Source organism: Acanthochromis polyacanthus, chromosome 21 (genome assembly GCF_021347895.1).
Source record: "Acanthochromis polyacanthus isolate Apoly-LR-REF ecotype Palm Island chromosome 21, KAUST_Apoly_ChrSc, whole genome shotgun sequence".
Taxonomy (NCBI): domain Eukaryota; kingdom Metazoa; phylum Chordata; class Actinopteri; family Pomacentridae; genus Acanthochromis; species Acanthochromis polyacanthus.
In genome coordinates this window covers 26,317,099-26,336,769 of record NC_067133.1, presented here as the reverse complement: position 1 = coordinate 26,336,769, position 19,671 = coordinate 26,317,099, and the positions used below count along the sequence as shown (strand labels likewise).

At 38.4% G+C, this 19,671-nt stretch overlaps 3 long non-coding RNA genes across 4 annotated transcripts in view; 2 read left to right on the top strand and 1 right to left on the bottom strand.

Moving 5' to 3' along the window:
* Positions 1-16,939, top strand: part of LOC127531537 (uncharacterized) — a 145,934-nt gene extending 128,995 nt beyond the window's left edge. Inside the window, exon 2 of the long non-coding RNA XR_007938676.1 lies at positions 16,795-16,939. This is a non-coding gene — a long non-coding RNA (uncharacterized LOC127531537). The remainder of the gene's footprint in view (positions 1-16,794) is intronic.
* LOC127531534 (uncharacterized) lies at positions 3,584-8,800 on the top strand. Of its 2 annotated transcripts, none has more exons than XR_007938673.1 (3): positions 3,584-3,696; positions 8,228-8,336; positions 8,496-8,800. It is a non-coding gene; the product is annotated as an uncharacterized LOC127531534 (long non-coding RNA). The 2 variants fall into 2 exon arrangements; XR_007938672.1 differs by lacking the exon at positions 3,584-3,696 and adding an exon at positions 7,312-7,500.
* Positions 5,253-6,772, bottom strand: LOC127531533 (uncharacterized). Its single transcript, XR_007938671.1, has 3 exons — positions 6,560-6,772; positions 5,724-5,832; positions 5,253-5,564 (listed from the first exon to the last, which is right to left on the bottom strand). It is a non-coding gene; the product is annotated as an uncharacterized LOC127531533 (long non-coding RNA).
* Positions 16,940-19,671: the final 2,732 nt, after the last annotated feature.

The following is a 19,671-nucleotide window of genomic DNA, read 5'->3' as shown; positions in this document are numbered from 1 at the left end:
AAAAGTTTTGGAAGGGGAAAAAATTCTGACCATGTAAAAGGAGTATAAATTGCTTTTTTTAGTAGTTTAAAACCCTAAAATCATAGGCGAGGATTAAGTTTGGACTGACTATGGGTATTAGATTAGATCATTACTGCTTATACTGTATGTTTATAACCATAATACTTTGCATTTGTTCATAAAATTACCCAAATAAAGCCCAAAAAAATTTTTGGGAGGATCTGAGAAAGTGGTGCAACAAGCATTTGTTGAATTGACATGGAATGACTCCACTGTGACATCAGTGAAGTACGTCATTGCAACTTGAATGTGCTGAACAAAGGACCACAGGACCACAATGTTTGCACAAATCATCCTAAAAACACAAAAAACACAAACAGTATCTTCAAACTGGTGAGTAAACAGGTGAGAGCACATTAATGCAGTAGGCACATGCACGGACCTACTCATACACATGAGCCCTCAGGCCTTACTCTGTAATGATTTCCATTTCCATGGTCAATAAAGAGGATTTGACTTGAAAGATTACGGAGTCCAAAAATGTGTGTGTGTGTGTGTATGTGTGTGTGTGTGTGTGTGTGTGTGTGTGTGTGTGTGTGTGTGTGTGTGTGTGTGTGTGTGTGCGTGTGTGTGTGTGTGTGTGTGCATGAGAGCGAGTGCGAGCTGTCATTGCCTAAAGCAGCCAGTCATCAGGCATGCTAAGCTTGATAAATGATGTGTGTGTGTGGATGTGTCAATGATTATTTACATCACTGACAATGTAGTGGGTATGAGTCATGTTGTTTCTGTATATATGTGTCTCCGCACACGCTTTAATGATTTGTTAATGACTGTTTCTCTTTTTACGGTTGCATGAGCTTCTTTGTGCCCTTGCAGTTGTGTGCTTAAATTAGCATATACCTGCAAAAGTAAAAGTGTATTGTGACATTGCTGTGTGTGTGTGTCAGTGTTTGTGATTAATGTGGATGAAAGCAGTGTTTTATGGGGTTTGTGTACACGTGCATTTTTATGTGTGTGTCTGTATGTGAGTGATGAAGAGCGGACCAGTTGATGACTGATATGGATCAAGGCGAAGAACTCATTTATTGCTGCCTCCCACTCTGACATTTTGTCTGAACTCTTATCGATCCAAAGCAGCAGACACGCACGCGTGCACACAAACGTACACACACAGAAAAAATAAATCCATCGACACAATATTTATGCACAGGCATTTTTGCTAATAAGCACACACATGCATGAGCACACACATACAGACGGTGTGTGCTCAGAATCAGTCAGTACATCCATGTCAGGGCATCCATTACATGGAAGGAGGCGTGAAAGCTGCCGTAAGTCAATTTCTTTGAAAAGCACATTCATTTATTTTCACTTTGTATGTGTTTGTGTGTATGGTCAGCCATGGCCCCATACATCATGTCAGTCATGGAAACTTAAAAAGCAGCCTTACACCTTATATTGGCCTTAGCACACATCAATCTCAATCTCAAACCCTGACCTTTACCCTCCAACACGCAATCTTTAGCAACGAGCCAATCACAATGAAGAGGAAGCAGAGTGATGAGTGTTGCATCCAATCAGAGAGTAAGCATAAAATCAGGGTCAGTGAAAAAAAATAAAAACAGAACTTCATTGGATAGCATGGATCATGAAAGTGTGTGTGTATGCGTTTTTGTGTATGTGTGTGTGTGTGTGTGTGTGTGTGTGTGTGTGTGTGTCTCCTGCAGGCATGGTTTATCCAATCACTTGTCATCAGTGTTTCTGTCAGTCTGCCAAGAAGAGCCCTCAATGGTGCCATTGTCTTTATAGCCGTCCAACGACAGGCAAACACGCATTCCCACACACACACAAAACTCAAGCTTATTTTTTTCTTTTCCTGAGTGAACCGCAAGAAGAACATTTCCTCAAAATGCATGATCAAACACAAACATGTTAACAGATAATTGTGCACGTAAGACCCCTAAATATAGTGTTTTCCTGATGTGATCACACATTTGCTTTCTCCTTTTAAGTCTCCCTAATTTCAAGAACATCTGAGAAAAAGTGCTTGAATATAAAACATGTTGCGGTGTGCACTCACCCTACATGTCTAAAGGGATTCGGGGGGGAAAAAATCCTCCTGACTGGCTTTTAATAATTCTATAAATGGTTAGTCACCCTTTAATAGCCAGCTCTATTATAAAATCATCAATAACTTTCTTTCTATGAAGTTATAATAAATTACCCTGCAGTTGTAGCCTCATTTTAAACATCAGTGCCAAGTTTTCTATCAGTGTCGACAAAGTCATTGGGTTGCTGGTTCTTAATGTCCTAGTAGCACTGTTTCCCCCTCCTTGACCATCAAAGCTCATGCAAGGGAGGAAAAAAAAATCCTTTTTCCTTGTACCTCATTTCCCCCTGCATCTCTCTCCTCACTTTAACACTCCCCTAGAGGCATGTTGTGTTGTATGTGGGAAGCATTTAGGAATGAAAGTGAGAAGTTGATTATGTGGAGCTGGAAATGAGGGGGGAACTGCTGCCATGGAACGTGGAGTAACACATAAACACACACATGCAAGTGAACATGTTGATAGAGCTGTTGTGTGACTATTAAGCTCCAGGGAACATGCGCACCTTCTTATCCACCTTTGGAGTTTTAATTCAAATTGAGATTTTGTCTCAGTCTTTTTGTTTGTATATTTACCCTAATTGTTCTGCCAAGGAACGTGGAGTTATGTGACGATCAGCGTATGCTTGTCTGTCCGTCCGTCCGTCCGTCCGTCCGTCTGTCTGTTAGCAACATTACCCAAAAACGGACTAATGGATTTGAAAGAAATTTTCAGAGAAGGTCAAAAATGACACAAGGACCAAGTGATTCGACTTTGCCAGTGATGCAGCTTACAGTCTGGATCCACAGATTTGTTAAAGATTTCTGTATTGCGAGACAGCAGCACTGTCTCACTCTATGACTACAGATAAACACTACGTCAGCTGCCTGCTGATGATCACATGATTGTGATCCTACTACAAATCCATCCCTGCGGACTTATCGGGACTTATCAGTCGGAAATGATACAAGGAACAATTGATGAATTTGTAGGGGTGACTCCACCCGCTACGTATTTGGTTCATGTGATTCAGTGTCTGTACATGATGTAGACATGCTTAACACACGCCTGTGCTCAGGCAAGTGTAACCCAGTATTAAAAACAGGAATAAAACATTAAAATAGAAGTTCATTAAAGATGTTGATAAATTGTTAAAAACACAAAAAATAATAAATACATTGATTAACTTAGATATTTTTGCTGAAAACTTAAACAGCCAATGGCTGTATATCCCAATGTCAATATCAGCCAATCAGGTAGGGGTCACCTCCCGCCCTGCTCCCGAACTGTGCGTACCCTGTACTTGCTGTTCAGACAAACTCGAGCATAGACATATAAAGAGTAGATCCGCATTGGTTGCTGGGGCATATATATATATATATATAGACTTTCATTATATATATATCAACTTTCATTATATATATATCAAATCTTTTTTTCCTACCGAGCCCCGGAAAGGACATGTCCGTATGGCGAAGCGACAATGAAGGACACTCACCCGGACGAGAATTTTATTGAGTTTTATTTTGAAATCGGCCTGAAATACACAGACATTCAAGCAGTGCCATGCGCTAAGAGTCTGCCATGCAGACCAGCGATCCTGATAATGGTAAGTATATGGCATGCCGTTTAGGAAATTATATATATATAATGAAAGTCGATATATATATATAATGAAAGTCGATATATATATAATGAAAGTTGATATATATATAATGAAAGTCGATATATATATAATGAAAGTTGATATATATATAATGAAAGTCGATATATATATATATATATATATATATATATATATATATAAACTTTCATTATATTTATATATATATATATATATATATATATGGCATGCCGTTTAGGAAATTATATATATAATGAAAGTCGATATATATATAATGAAACTTGATATATATATAATGAAACTTGATATATATATAATGAAAGTCGATATATATATAATGAAACTTGATATATATATAATGAAATTTGATATATATATAATGAAAGTCGATATATATATAATGAAACTTGATATATATATATAATGAAACTTGATATATATATAATGAAACTTGATATATATATATATAATGAAAGTTGATATATATATAATGAAAGTCGATATATATATAATGAAACTTGATATATATATAATGAAACTTGATATATATATAATGAAACTTGATATATATATATATAATGAAAGTCGATATATATATAATGAAAGTTGATATATATATAATGAAAGTTGATATATATATATAATGAAAGTCGGAATATAGAATGTTCAGATTTTCATTCCATCTATTCAAAGTTTCATTCCATATATTCAGACTTTTTCCTACTGAGCCCTGGAAGGACATGGCAAACAAAAACAGGAACCTTATTGGACATTTGCTCTTCAGATGAGCTCTTCTGTGATTATCTATCTATCTTCATGGTTGTCACAGGGAACGGCGACTACGTTTGAGAAAACAGGTAATTTTTAGAGATGTTTTGATTCTGAACACTGAACGTGTTAGCATTAGCTTAGCTACTTAGCTTCGACTACATTTGCATCCCTACATAGCTTAAAGGTTAAACACATGCACCATATGTTGATGATAATGATAATATCTATGTTTATCTTTATAGCTGGTCTTAAGGCTAATTACGAGGCAGAGGTCAGCTACTGCCTGGACACATCCATGATCACGCCACTGGTGGGACACAATTGCACTGGATTTCAGCTGAAGGCTGCTGTTCTGTCCAAACTGAGACATTTTTTATTGTGACATACCCTCCACTGTTGTTAGCTTTTGATTCAATACATTTTTTTGAGATGAGGAAATCACTATTGCATGTTTCTAGTTAAATACCCTACTTTTATGATATATCACTACAGCATGCACTTTTTATATTTTCCATCAATTTCACCCAAAAGTTGAATAACTATTTGTGAGCAGTGTATGTAGACACATAATAGAAGCACATTTCAATAATATATCTGCTGCAGTAGTGCAGTTTATCTACCTAGCTTGGTGTAACAGTAAAAAAAAACATATGCTACTGATGTTTCTGACTAAAATCTGCTTGAAAAGCACAACTGCTTATCTGTCAAAATGTGTGTAACAAAAGTGTGCACTGAACACTGAATAAAGTCTCTGTAGATTATAGACAAAATTTGCATCTCATCACAAATTTCTGTTTATTCACCCAAAGTGCATGGGTAAAATACAAAACAGGTGAAGTACTAAAAAAGATTTATTTTCTAGAAAAGCCAATAGTCAACAATGCAGTTTAATTCTGGGACAGTTGCTCCAGCACCGACACCATGCGTCCCATCAGTGCAACCAAGGTTTTCATTCATCTTCTGGATGTTCTGGAGAATGGCAGAGGTCACGTCTTGGTGTCTTCCGATCTGTTCCAAGAACCATTCCTCTGACCTCTCCAGATACTGCAGAGGATCCACAGCAGCTTCCTGGTTCCCTTTTCCTGCATAAAAGCACCAAAAAGTACTAGTTGTCAGTAATTATTTTCTATTTTCATAAACACAGTTAACTTAAAGTAAATGTTCTATTTTGTGATTTTAGGATGGGTCAAAAGATAACATACTGATCATGTTGATGTCTGCATAGTCTAAACAGATCTTACTTGATTTGGTCTGTAGAGAGGAGGACAGCGTGGAGGAGCTGCAGGACGGAACCAGTAAGCTGCAGACTAGTGTTCCTGGTAACTGGACCTCATCATCCAAGGCCGACAACTAAATAAAATGAACAAGACATGCTGTTGATAGCATCTGTAATACAAATGATTTTATCCATTAACTGATTTATTGCTTTGTCCATACAATGTTAGAAAGTGTTACAAATAATACCTGTAATCATTTCCAACAGTGATAAATGCCTTGTTTTATTTTACAACAAAAAACACCAAAAGCATCTGTGTATAAGAAATCAGTGCATTGGATTTCCACATCTGCAAAGCTAGAAAATCACACATCAGAATTTTACCTTGAAATTATGAAAATAGCTGCAATTACCAGTACTCTTTACTTCATTGTGTTAACTTGATCATTTGAATCAGTTTTTTAGACTTGTATTACTGATACGAAACATAATCAACACATAAATTAAAATGTGTTCGCAAAGAGTTCACTGGTTCTTCAAGGAAAATTTCAATGATAACCATATAGTTCAGTAATATGAATAATGGGTCATTGTGTAACAGCGTGGGAGGTTCTGAATACAGGTCTTGGACTGAAATATTGCTGCTGCTTTCCTCCGGTTTTATAAGGAGTTGTTTCATAGCTTGTTAGCTTACCAGCGGCTAACTGGCTGGCAAACAATAGTTCAAAGCCAACCTCTAATCAGTGATCCGGTGTCCGGACCGCGTTAGCTGGCGGAACGTCCATAATACTGATGTGGGACTGTTGTAGCTAGCGTATTCATAGTAGGATAACAGCAGGATGTTGGAGAAATAAAACTTACCATTATCAGGATCGCTGGTCTGCATGGCAGACTCTTAGCGCATCGCACTGCTTGAATGTCTGTGTATTTCAGGCCGATTTCAAAATAAAACTCAATAAAATTCTCGTCCGGGTGAGTGTCCTTCATTGTCGCTTCGCCATACGGACATGTCCCTTCCGGGGCTCGGTAGGAAAAAAAGATTTGATATATATATAATGAAAGTTGATATATATATAATGAAAGTCGATATATATATAATGAAAGTTGATATATATATAATGAAACTTGATATATATATAATGAAAGTTGATATATATATAATGAAAGTCGATATATATATAATGAAAGTCGATATATATATATAATGAAAGTCGATATATATATATATATATATCAAGTTTCATTATATATATATCAAGTTTCATTATATATATATCGACTTTCATTATATATATATATCAAGTTTCATTATATATATATCGACTTTCATTATATATATATCAAGTTTCATTATATATATATCAAGTTTCGTTATATATATATCGACTTTCATTATATATATATCAAGTTTCATTATATATATATCAAGTTTCATTATATATATAATTTCCTAAACGGCATGCCATATATATATATATATATATATATATATATATATATATATCAACTTTCATTATATATATATCGACTTTCATTATATATATATCAACTTTCATTATATATATATAGATATATATCGACTTTCATTATATATATATCAACTTTCATTATATATATATCAAATCTTTTTTTCCTACCGAGCCCCGGAAGGGACATGTCCGTATGGCGAAGCGACAATGAAGGACACTCACCCGGACGAGAATTTTATTGAGTTTTATTTTGAAATCGGCCTGAAATACACAGACATTCAAGCAGTGCGGTGCGCTAAGAGTCTGCCATGCAGACCAGCGATCCTGATAATGGTAAGTTTTATTTCTCCAACATCCTGCTGTTATCCTACTATGAATACGCTAGCTACAACAGTCCCACATCAGTATTATGAACGTTCCGCCAGCTAACGCGGTCCGGACACCGGATCACTGATTAGAGGTTGGCGTTGAACTACTGTTTGCCAGCCAGTTAGCCGCTGGTAAGCTAACAAGCTATGAAACAACTCCTTATAAAACCGGAGGAAAGCAGCAGCAATATTTCAGTCCAAGACCTGTATTCAGAACCTCCCACGCTGTTACACAATGACCCATTATTCATATTACTGAACTATATAGTTATCATTGAAATTTTCCTTGAAGAACCAGTGAACTCTTTGCGAACACATTTTAATTTATGTGTTGATTATGTTTCGTATCAGTAATACAAGTCTAAAAAACTGATTCAAATGATCAAGTTAACACAATGAAGTAAAGAGTACTGGTAATCTGCAGCTATTTTCATAATTTCAAGGTAAAATTCTGATGTGTGATTTTCTAGCTTTGCAGATGTGGAAATCCAATGCACTGATTTCTTATACACAGATGCTTTTGGTGTTTTTGTTGTAAAATAAAACAAGGCATTTATCACTGTTGGAAATGATTACAGGTATTATTTGTAACACTTTCTAACATTGTATGGACAAAGCAATAAATCAGTTAATGGATAAAATCATTTGTATTACAGATGCTATCAACAGCATGTCTTGTTCATTTTATTTAGTTGTCGGCCTTGGATGATGAGGTCCAGTTACCAGGAACACTAGTCTGCAGCTTACTGGTTCCGTCCTGCAGCTCCTCCACGCTGTCCTCCTCTCTACAGACCAAATCAAGTAAGATCTGTTTAGACTATGCAGACATCAACATGATCAGTATGTTATCGTTTGACTCATCCTAAAATCACAAAATAGAACATTTACTTTAAGTTAACTGTGTTTATGAAAATAGAAAATAATTACTGACAACTAGTACTTTTTGGTGCTTTTATGCAGGAAAAGGGAACCAGGAAGCTGCTGTGGATCCTCTGCAGTATCTGGAGAGGTCAGAGGAATGGTTCTTGGAACAGATCGGAAGACACCAAGACGTGACCTCTGCCATTCTCCAGAACATCCAGAAGATGAATGAAAACCTTGGTTGCACTGATGGGACGCATGGTGTCGGTGCTGGAGCAACTGTCCCAGAATTAAACTGCATTGTTGACTATTGGCTTTTCTAGAAAATAAATCTTTTTAGTACTTCACCTGTTTTGTATTTTACCCATGCACTTTGGGTGAATAAACAGAAATTTGTGATGAGAGATGCAAATTTTGTCTATAATCTACAGAGACTTTATTCAGTGTTCAGTGCACACTTTTGTTACACACATTTTGACAGATAAGCAGTTGTGCTTTTCAAGCAGATTTTAGTCAGAAACATCAGTAGCATATGTTGTTGTTTTTTTTTACTGTTACACCAATCTAGGTAGATAAACTGCACTACTGCAGCAGACATATTATTGAAATGTGCTTCTATTATGTGTCTACATACACTGCTCACAAATAGTTATTCAACTTTTGGGTGAAATTGATGGAAAATATAAAAAGTGCATGCTGTAGTGATATATCATAAAAGTAGGGTATTTAACTAGAAACATGCAATAGTGATTTCCTCATCTCAAAAAAATTTATTGAATCAAAAGCTAACAACAGTGGAGGGTATGTCACAATAAAAATGTCTCAGTTTGGACAGAACAGCAGCCTTCAGCTGAAATCCAGTACAATTGTGTCCCACCAGTGGCGTGATCATGGATGTGTCCAGGCAGCAGCTGCCCTCTGCCTCGTAATTAGCCTAAAGACCAGCTATAAAGATAAACATAGATATTATCATTATCATCAACATATGGTGCATATGTTTAACCTTTAAGCTATGTAGGGATGCAAATGTAGTCGAAGCTAAGTAGCTAAGCTAATGCTAACACGTTCAGTGTTCAGAATCAAAACATCTCTAAAAATTACCTGTTTTCTCAAACGTAGTCGCCGTTCCCTGTGACAACAATGAAGACAGATAGATAATCACAGAAGAGCTCATCTGAAGAGCAAATGTCCAATAAGGTTCCTGTTTTTGTTTGCCATGTCCTTCCAGGGCTCAGTAGGAAAAAGTCTGAATATATGGAATGAAACTTTGAATAGATGGAATGAAAATCTGAACATTCTATATTCCAACTTTCATTCCATATATTACGACTTTCATTATATATATATATCTCAACTTTCATTTTATATATATATATATATATCGACTTTCATTATATATATATCAAGTTTCATTATATATATATATATATCAAGTTTCATTATATATATATCAAGTTTCATTATATATATATCAAGTTTCATTATATATATATATATCAAGTTTCATTATATATATATCAAGTTTCATTATATATATATCGACTTTCATTATATATATATCAAGTTTCATTATATATATATCGACTTTCATTATATATATATCGACTTTCATTATATATATAATTTCCTAAACGGCATGCCATATATATATATATATATATATATATATATGTGAATGATGTTGACACTCCATCTATGATTTATATATATTCATTTTCTCTGATATATAACTTCTGTCTATTGTTTTATATAGAAATGTGTTCATTAGTCAGTATTTTGTTTATATATGTAAATATGTATCTTCTTTTCCTTTCGGCTTTTCCCTTCAGGGGTCGCCACAGCGAATCAATTGCCTCCATCTAACCCTGTCTTCTGCATTGTCTTCTCTCACACCAACTACCTTCATGTCTTCTTTAACCACATCCATAAACCTCATTTTTGGTTTTCCTCTAGGCCTCCTGCCTGTCAGTGGGAAACTCAGCATCCTTCTGCCAATATATTCACGTTCTCTCCTCTGGACATTGTCCGAACCATCTCAGTCTGGCCCCTCTGACTTTATCTCCAAAGCCTCTAACATGTGCTGTCCCTCTGATGTACTCATTCCTGATCCTATCCATCCTGGTCACTCCCAAAGAGAACCTCAGCATCTTCAGTTCTGCTACCTCCAGCTCTGCCTCCTGTCTTTTCCTCAGGGACACTGTCTCCAGACCAAACAACATGGCTGGTCTCACCACTGTTTTGTAAACATTTCCTTTCATTTTAGCTGAAACTCTTCTATCACACATCACACCTGACCATAGACTGTATATATAGTGGACGTAGCATCTGGCTCCAGAATTGAAGACAACCCGGAAGTGTCAAAAACTTGCAATATCACGCCGTCCGCTAGGGTTGGCTCCAAAAAGCTTTTTCTCCATTGACCCCAATTCATTTTTGGAAAAAATAAAATGTGATGGACTGATGTTCTACAGCTCAGGATTTTTTTCCCGTTAGTTTTCATGGTCAAAATGAGAGATCAGGTGGCCGATCTTAAAATAAATCAATACCGAATTTTAAATAAATCGTTAAAGTTGGCGGAGCCAGGGGGCGTGGCTATACTTGATAGACAGCAACAGAAGCCTCCGCGGTAAAATGTGGGCGGGATAAGAGAGTCCTCAGCCAATCCTGCCCGGTCCAGCCTGTTTGATGACGCTTTTTATGTCACTGGCTCCAAAAAATCCAAAACGGCGACCAGGAAGTAGCAAAATCCGGGCTTCATTTTCTCGGCGTTGAAAGCAACGGGTGACGTCACGGTTAGTTTACGCCTGCACCTGACACTTTTCTCCAGCCGTTCCAGCCTGCCTGTACACGCTTCTTCACCTCTTCTCCACATTCTCCATTGCTCTGGACTGTTGACCCTAAATACTTAAATCCTCCACCTTCTTGATCTCTTCTCCCTGTAACCTCACTCTTCCACTTGGGTCCCTCTCATTCACACACAGATACTCCGTCTTGCTGCGGCTAACCTTCATTCCTGTCCTTTCCAGGGCAAACCGCCACGCCTCTAGCTTCTCCTCCACCTGTTCCCTTCTCACTACAGATCACAATGTCATCTGCAAACATCATAGTCCATGGAGACTCCTGTCTAACCTCATCTGTCATCCTGCCCATCACCATAGCAAACAAGAAGGGGCTCAGAGCTGATCCCTGATGTAGTCTCACCTCCACCTTGAACTCCTCTGTCACACCTACAGCATACCTCACCACTATCTTACAGTCCTCATACATGTCCTGCACCACTCTAACATACTTCTCTGACACTCCAGACTTCTTCATACAAAACCACAGTTCCTCTCTGGGCACCCTGTCATAAGCTTTCTCCAGATCTACAAAGACACAATGCAGCTCCTTCTGATCTTCTCTGTACTTCTCTATCAACATTCTCAAAGCAAATATTGCATCTGTTGTACTCTTTCTTGGCATGGAACCATACTGCTGCTCACAGATGTTCACCTCTGACCTTAGCCTAGCTTCAACTACTCTTTCCCATAGCTTCATCGTGTGACTCATCAGCTTTATTCCTCTGTAGTTACCACAACTCTGCACATCTAGCTTGTTCTTAAAGATGGCACCAGCACACTTCTCCTCCATTCCTCGGACATCTTCTCACTATCTAAGATCCTGTCGAACAACCCAGTCAGAAACTCTACTGCTACCTCTCTGAGACACTTCCATACCTCTACAGGTATATCATCAGGACCAAGTGCCTTTCCACTCTTTATCCTCTTCAATGCCCTCCTCACTTCATCCTTATTAATCTTTGCTACTTCCTGGTCCACAACAGTCACCTCTTCTACTCTTCGTTCTCTCTCATTTTCCCTCATTCATCAACTCTTCAAAGTACTCTTTCCATCTTCCCATCACACTATTGGCACCTGTCAACACACTTCCATCCTTATCCTTTATCATCCTAACCTGCTGCACGTCCTTCCCATCTCTGTCTCTCTGCCTTGCTAATCTGTACAGATCAGTCTCTCCCTCCTTACTGTCCAACCTAGCATATAAGTCATCGTAAGCCCTTTGTTTGGCCTTTGCCACCTCTACTTTCACCTTATGCTGCATCTCCCTGTACTCCAGGGTCATCCTATACACCACCATCCTATGCTGTCTGGCTAAACTCTCACCTACCACTACTTTGCAGTCACTGATCTCCTTCATATTACACCTTCTACACAAGATGTAGTCTACCTGTGTGCTCCTACCTCCACTCTTATAGGTCACCCTATGTTCCCACCTCTTCTGGAAGAAAGTATTCACGACAGCCATTTCCATCCTTTTTGCAAAGTCAACCACCATCTGTCCTTCTGCGTTCCTCTCCTGGATACCAAACCTGCCCATGACCTCCTCATCATCTCTGTTTCCTGCACCAACATGTCCATTGAAGTCTGCACCAATGACAACTCTCTCACTTCTAGGGATGCTCTGCATCACTTCATCAAGTTCCAACCAGAATTTCTCCTTCTCCTCCAGCTCACATCCTACCTGTGGAGCATACCTGCTAACAACATTGAACATCACACCTTTGATTTCTAGCTTCAGGCTCATCACTCGATCTGACACTCTTTTTACCTCCAGGACATTCCTAACAAACTCCTCCTTCAAGATAACTCCTACTCCATTTCTATTCCTATCTACACCATGATAGAACAACTTGAACCCTGCTCCTAAACTCCTAAACAATAAGATACTGGCTTGTGTCCCCTTGCAGCTACATTATATATGTAAATATGTATATATAGCGTAATCATATATTGTCTCTTCAAATGATTAAAATAATTTATTTTACTGTCATTATCTGCTTCTCTAACATATATTAGTGTGTGTGTTTACAGTGTCTGCAAAATACCTGTCTACAGTCGAGCTTAATATCAGAATATTCTATTATTGTTAATCCCGTTATGAATATTAAAATACGCCCAACCACTTGTCCTGTATCATAGCTACATGTATGACGTTTGCAGCCAAAAAAATAAAAATTACGCGTGAAAGTCATTTTAATATTCAGAGTTAAGATGGATTAAATGCGCTGTCAAACAGCGCTGAGTGGAGCGGGGGACCAGTCCAAGATGGCGGGCCCACGGCTCGTCAGCGCCAATAGGCAGTAGCGGTCGATGCAGCATCTACTCTTAATATATGTCTATGAGCTCGAGCAGCAGACCGAGAGATCATTTGCCGGTGGTGGAATAGCTAACGTGACAGTAGCAAGCTTTTGTGGAGAAATTCGGAGATTTGGTGAGCAGAAACCCACTAAAACTTGTGTAAACATTGACATATATAAATATAATAACTTATTTGTTAAATTTAAACATATTGAAAGATTCAAGGCTGTGAACCCTCGTGAGCTGGAATTTCCCTTCCTGTGCTTGGTGCTTAGCATGGTAAGTCCCATTGTGTGTGTGTGTGTGTGTGGGCTAATTTAGCATGTTAATCGCCGCTAGCTTAAATGTTAACCTCCGATTGGAATTACGACTTTCTTCAAAGAAAATGCATATTTTGAGGCCAAATGCCTAACAATGGGTTTATTTTACCAGATAACAAATGTTACTTGAAGGTTCCTGTGAAGATTATGTTGTGAAGTTGTGAAATGTGCTGTATTTGTTAGCACTCGTTTTTATTTTCTATGGTGCTAATCTGTGTCAGCACACTGCAGCAAATCTCTGTGTTAATGTCAAGTGCATTTACCTGCACTTTGCCTGAATTTTGATCTATTTGGATACATTTACAAACCAATTGTATTTCTAATCCACTTCTAAAGCAATTTTGGATTAATTTACGGGTATATTCACCCTATACTTTTGAACAGAGAAGCTAATTACTTAATTACTAATTACTAAATGTAAATAATTTAAATTTCATTTATTGGTAATTTGGTAATGTAGAAAGTTGATGTTGAAATATAATTTATTGTACAACGTGGAAAAATAATGTAGAAAACAATGTAAAGCCTTTACACACAGGGTAACAAGCTATAGACACTGCAGGTCATATTTTAAATTGCTTTATTCTGACCCTAGGCTTGCGCTAGTCAATTGCCACAGCGCCATTGGCACATCATTTTGTTGGATGGTGCAGTCATTCTGAACCGTGTGAGCCACAGTGGCGCTCTATTTTTCTTGTAAAAAGCAACAAAAGGGTCCGACTAACTTTTTCTTCAGAACACCCGAGCGATAATATAAGAAAAACAAACTTTTTCCCTCGGCAGGCGTCGGAAATGGTCGAAGCCACCCGAATCATGACCCGGATCATGACCCGCTCTTGGCCAATCACAGAAAAGCATGCTATTTTTACTGTGTGAAATCTCTGCTTGTGGCACACCGTTCAGTGTTGCCAACTTAGCGACTTTCTCGCTAAATCTAGCGACTTTTCAAAGCGTCCTAGCGACTTTTTTTTTGTCAAAAGCGACTAGCGACAAATCTAGCGACTTTTTCTGCCATTTTGGAGACTCTGACAGTAAAACTCGGATCATTCCAGTCTGCGCAAATGGGCACAATTTATTACTGGACCGTGGACCAGTAAACAGTGATTTTTTACTGGACCGAAACAGTTTTTACTGGACCGAATATTTTATGCACAAATGTACCAAAAGTTGATGTATAATTTAATTTTAATAATTGTTATACAAATTTACTACTTTATTAATTATGTTTGCAGGTATGTATGAAACCACGATCAAGATTCTAGCTCAAGAAAGCCCCGAAACAGCCCATGCGTAGGTTTAAAGAGTAGAAGACAGAAACAAGTCAAGTCACCTACCATACTCTCATAGCAACAGCCAAATCTTGCTCAGAATCCACCCTCTCTCATTGTACACCTGGTAAATTACCATCTACATGCACTGTCACCGTCACTACACCCTCCCACACCATTCTACCATACCACCATCCACTTTTACCATTGAATTACTCACCATACACGTCCAATTTGACCAGAAAAACAGCTCTCAGCTTCGTTTTGGCGCTACTTTCACACGCTCCTGCAGAAACCTGAATTTGTACTTGTAACCGGAAATCACTCTGTGCGCGCCAGGAATCATGACGTGATCATGTGACATAACGTCATCATACAAAATGGCTGCCCCCACGATGTTGCATTATCCCTTGGTGATTCTCGGCGACTTTAGGGTGATTTACATAGGGTGACCATATTCTGTTTCTCTGAAAAGAGGATACACTTCCAGCTTGCGCGTGAAAAATTTTCAGTACCCCCCCCCCATTTTTAGGGCTTTTCCGTGGGTCAGGGGGCTTTCTGTGCTTCAAACTCAGTTAAACAGATATTCTGAATTCCCCAGAAAAGAACACTTTTCCTGGATATACAGAAAAATAGCCCAAAACACTCACAAACAGTTGCTTTATAAATAATATATTTATTAATTTAAAGCAATTCTCCTAAACAATATAATCAGTCACATACAAATATGGCCTGCTCTAGTCTTTAATAGTTATTGACTCAAGTTGTGTAGGAACACATGTATTCAGATGTTTAACAAAATAAGAAATAATCATCTCTCTTAAGTCTGACACTTGCACCTTAGTTAGGAAAAGTGAGGTAGAGTACCATTCTTCAAAATAACCTCCCAATTATCAATTATGTAAAAATAGAAATAATGCCTCAAAAGAGAGGTAGCGTATTCTTCAATGTTCAGTTAGCCCATTCTTCAAAATAATGTGTCTAATGGCAAATGAAAAAAATATAGAAATAATGCCTCAAGTCAACAGTCCTTTTTTCCTTCTTTTTCCTTTTCTTATTAGCTACAGAGACATAAGTCCCAGCTTTGCAGACTGTACATTCTGCCTCCCATTTGACACGACCCGGACGAAAACAGGGGTACTTCTTTTGCATTTCATCAGTGAAATGACATTTGCCTTTTGGTATTTTCTTTCGGTTTGAGTGTTCTCTCGCAGTGTGCCTACCTGCCTGTCAGCCTGCGAGGAGTGAGTGAGTGTGGAGCGCCTCTGTACTGCTCTGCGGTCGATGTTCCACCAGCTGGTCCAGTCTCCACCATGTCCACTGTGGGATGCTGCTACTGACCTTCCACCAGCCCTCTGCTTCCAATTCCCTTTTTCCACGAGTCAACTCTGCATCGCCTTCAATATACTGTTATGCTAACTTACATACTGTTTGAATTTTACTGCTAGCTATATAATAAGAGTAAACTATGAGTCAGTTTTCAATGTTAGCTTATACTTTGTCTGTGTCACATATCCTGTCATGCATGTATTCAAATGTGTGTTGTGTTTTCCTTGCTTTCTCACCCCTCCCTCTTCTCCCATCCCTCCCCCTTGCCCTCTTCTGTCCTTCTCAACCCGCCCGGCCAGCAGGCAGATGGGTCCCCCCTATTTAGAGCCGGGTTCTGCTCGAGGTTTCTTCCCTGTTAAAAGGGTGTTTTTCCTTGCCACTGTCGCCTTTGGGCTTGCTCTGGGGGTCAGGCATATGGGTTCTGTAAAGCGTCTTGAGACGATTTGACTGTAATTGACGCTATATAAATAAAATTGAATTGAATTGAATTGAATTGAATTGATCCGGGGTTCGGCTCAAACTCCGCCTCTCAGAGCGTGTTTCCAAAGGAACCATTTAACGCGAATGATAAATATACTGGTCTTGCTCAAGCTAGGCAAGATCAAAAACCCGGACATTTGAAGGAGTTTATAAACGCCGGCCGGACATGCCAGACAGCCTCTCAAAAGAGGACATGTCCGGGCAAAAGAGGACGTATGGTCACCCTAATTTACAGGAAAAAAATTACACCGGACATGAGACCAGTAATGTAGTAAGTTTTACCGGACTTTTGGTACACAAATCGGATTTGATCGATGGTCTGACGTCATTGGCGCACACTGCATTCTGAAGTTACTGTTTTCAACGAGCAGCAGTGAGCAGCAGCAGCTTCTCCCCCTCCCAAAGCACAGGCTGTCAGTCCAGTAACCCCGCAGCAGTCCCTGTGTCTGATTAGAGGACACATCACTCCTCGGCCAGACGGCAGGTGAATTGCGCATGTGCAAAGTCACTACAGATCCCATCTAGACTTACAGAGTGGGATAAAAATGAAAATGTTTCTTCACTGTCATACTAAAATAAACCACAGCATTTAGCCTCTAGTACAAAAACATATTTTGGGTGTTTTATACTCACTTTTTGGTCTCTTCCACAACGTTATTCCTCTCTCCTACAATGTTGATTACAATTACATGCAAACTGGGAAATATGCAAATTAGGTGATGATGTCATTTAGCGACTTCTAGGACAGCCAACAGCTACTTTCCTTACTGAGGAGTTGGCAACACTGGCCACAAGGAGAGTCATTTGCGATCAGGAAAAGCGAGAAAGAGGAGGTTTTGTTGAGTTTATGCTACAGTTGTGAGATATGGTACATAGTGAGGGTTGGAGAATTGGACATAGGAGGAAAAGAAGGTAAATTGGACATGAAATTAATATTTTTATGGGTCAAAAAGTTTTGATCATGAACATGTTTCAGGTACAGGTTTTTAAATGGCCAAATGCATATATACATGGGAATGTGTCTTCACCCCTGAATGCCTGTTTTTCCGAAAAGAACATTAAATTTGGATCTGAAAGTTTAGCAAAATGATATAGACTCACACTTTGTGATGATATTTATATTCAGGACTTAGACTTAAACATTTCACGTTCATCTGTCAACTGTGAAAGAGGAGTGAGTAGGTACACAGCCATAAAAACTTCTGCTAGGAACTGCCTCAAGGTGGAGTCCGTGGACAAGCTGGTTACCCTGTCCCTGGAGGCGCCACCCTACAAGGAATTTCCTTATGACCTGTCATTCAGGATGTGGCGCCTCAACAGGAACAGGAGGGCCTTCCACCAGATGCTCAGAGCAGCCGAGGAGAAGTGTAAAAACAATGAAAATAACAACATACATACATATAAGTCCAAAATAACTTGTGTAACTTGTGTCTGTTTGGTTTTATTTATTTTACTGTGTTTTTTATCCTCTGTAAAGTGACCTTAGGTGATCTGAAAGGCGTTGCCAAATAAAATGTATTATTATTATTATTATTATTATTAAATAAAATAGCTAAAATAGAACTGTTTAATTGAGCATTTTTTACCTCAAAATGCACCAGAATGCAGGAAAATGACTCCATTTTTTCCCGCTATCACTGACACAGAAATTTGTGGCTTTTTGTGGCTCTTTGTTATTCTTATGAGTGAGCCACAGTGGCTCTTCATTTCAAATTCCTAGTGCAAGCATAGTGACCTGTTCCTCAGGTCGTGTTTTTTTTTTTTTTTGGATCGGATTTGGAAATCCTTAGAGAATTAAATGCAAATTGTTTTCAGTACTGTGTCATCTCCCTTGTTCTCACACACTCTGGGCTCCTGCGAATTTAGAGTCTCCTGATCTGGCCTATCCTCCTTTCTACCGTAGTACCTTGGTTAAAGGTAACTATACTGCCATACCTAGTACAAAGACAGTACAGAAGCACTTTAAGTGTTACACAAGGTCATTTAGTTTGTGGGTACATAATATTAAATGGTCACATTCTATGGTGCCGTGATTTCTGCCACAAATTCTTTCAAGATTTTATCTGTCGGAAACGATGCAACAACTGAGCACCCTTGGCAGAGCAATGCACTCTCTGAGTGCTTTTCTTGTTTATTGTTTGTTAATTGTTAATGGTTTAAGATTTTCTGTTATTTGTATTATTACTTGTATTACATCTATTTACTTGAGCCAAAGTTTCAGTCTGGTCTAACAGTTAGGGCTTGTGGCCACTATTTACATTTTGGAATATTACAAAATAGCATTGACCAACATGGAATGCAAGCCGGTAATTCCACAAAACACACTTGGTTATCAAAAGGTTATCTCACTTGCACAGAAAGCATCTGGTTAAAAGTGCATTCAGACAAATACTCAACAACTTGTAGTGCTGAGAAATATTACATGACCAAGACATTGCATTCAAATAACTCTCAGTTACTAGCAAATACACAAATCAGCAACAAGATTAAAAACATCTGTCAAATGTCAAAAACAATTCTGACCAGTCAAAGACTTTAGGAGCAGATCTTTTAAATTTTGGAAGTTGGGTCTTGAAGGGTCGAACTTTTTTGCCTGCCTCTCAACCATTATTCATCAGGCCAGGTTTCCTTCTTCCATTGTTCCATGGTCTAATTGTGAATTCGCATGGCCCTGGTATGGACATTGGTCAGCATGGGTGCACTAACTGGCCCAGCCTTCACTCCTCACCAGTTTTGGTTC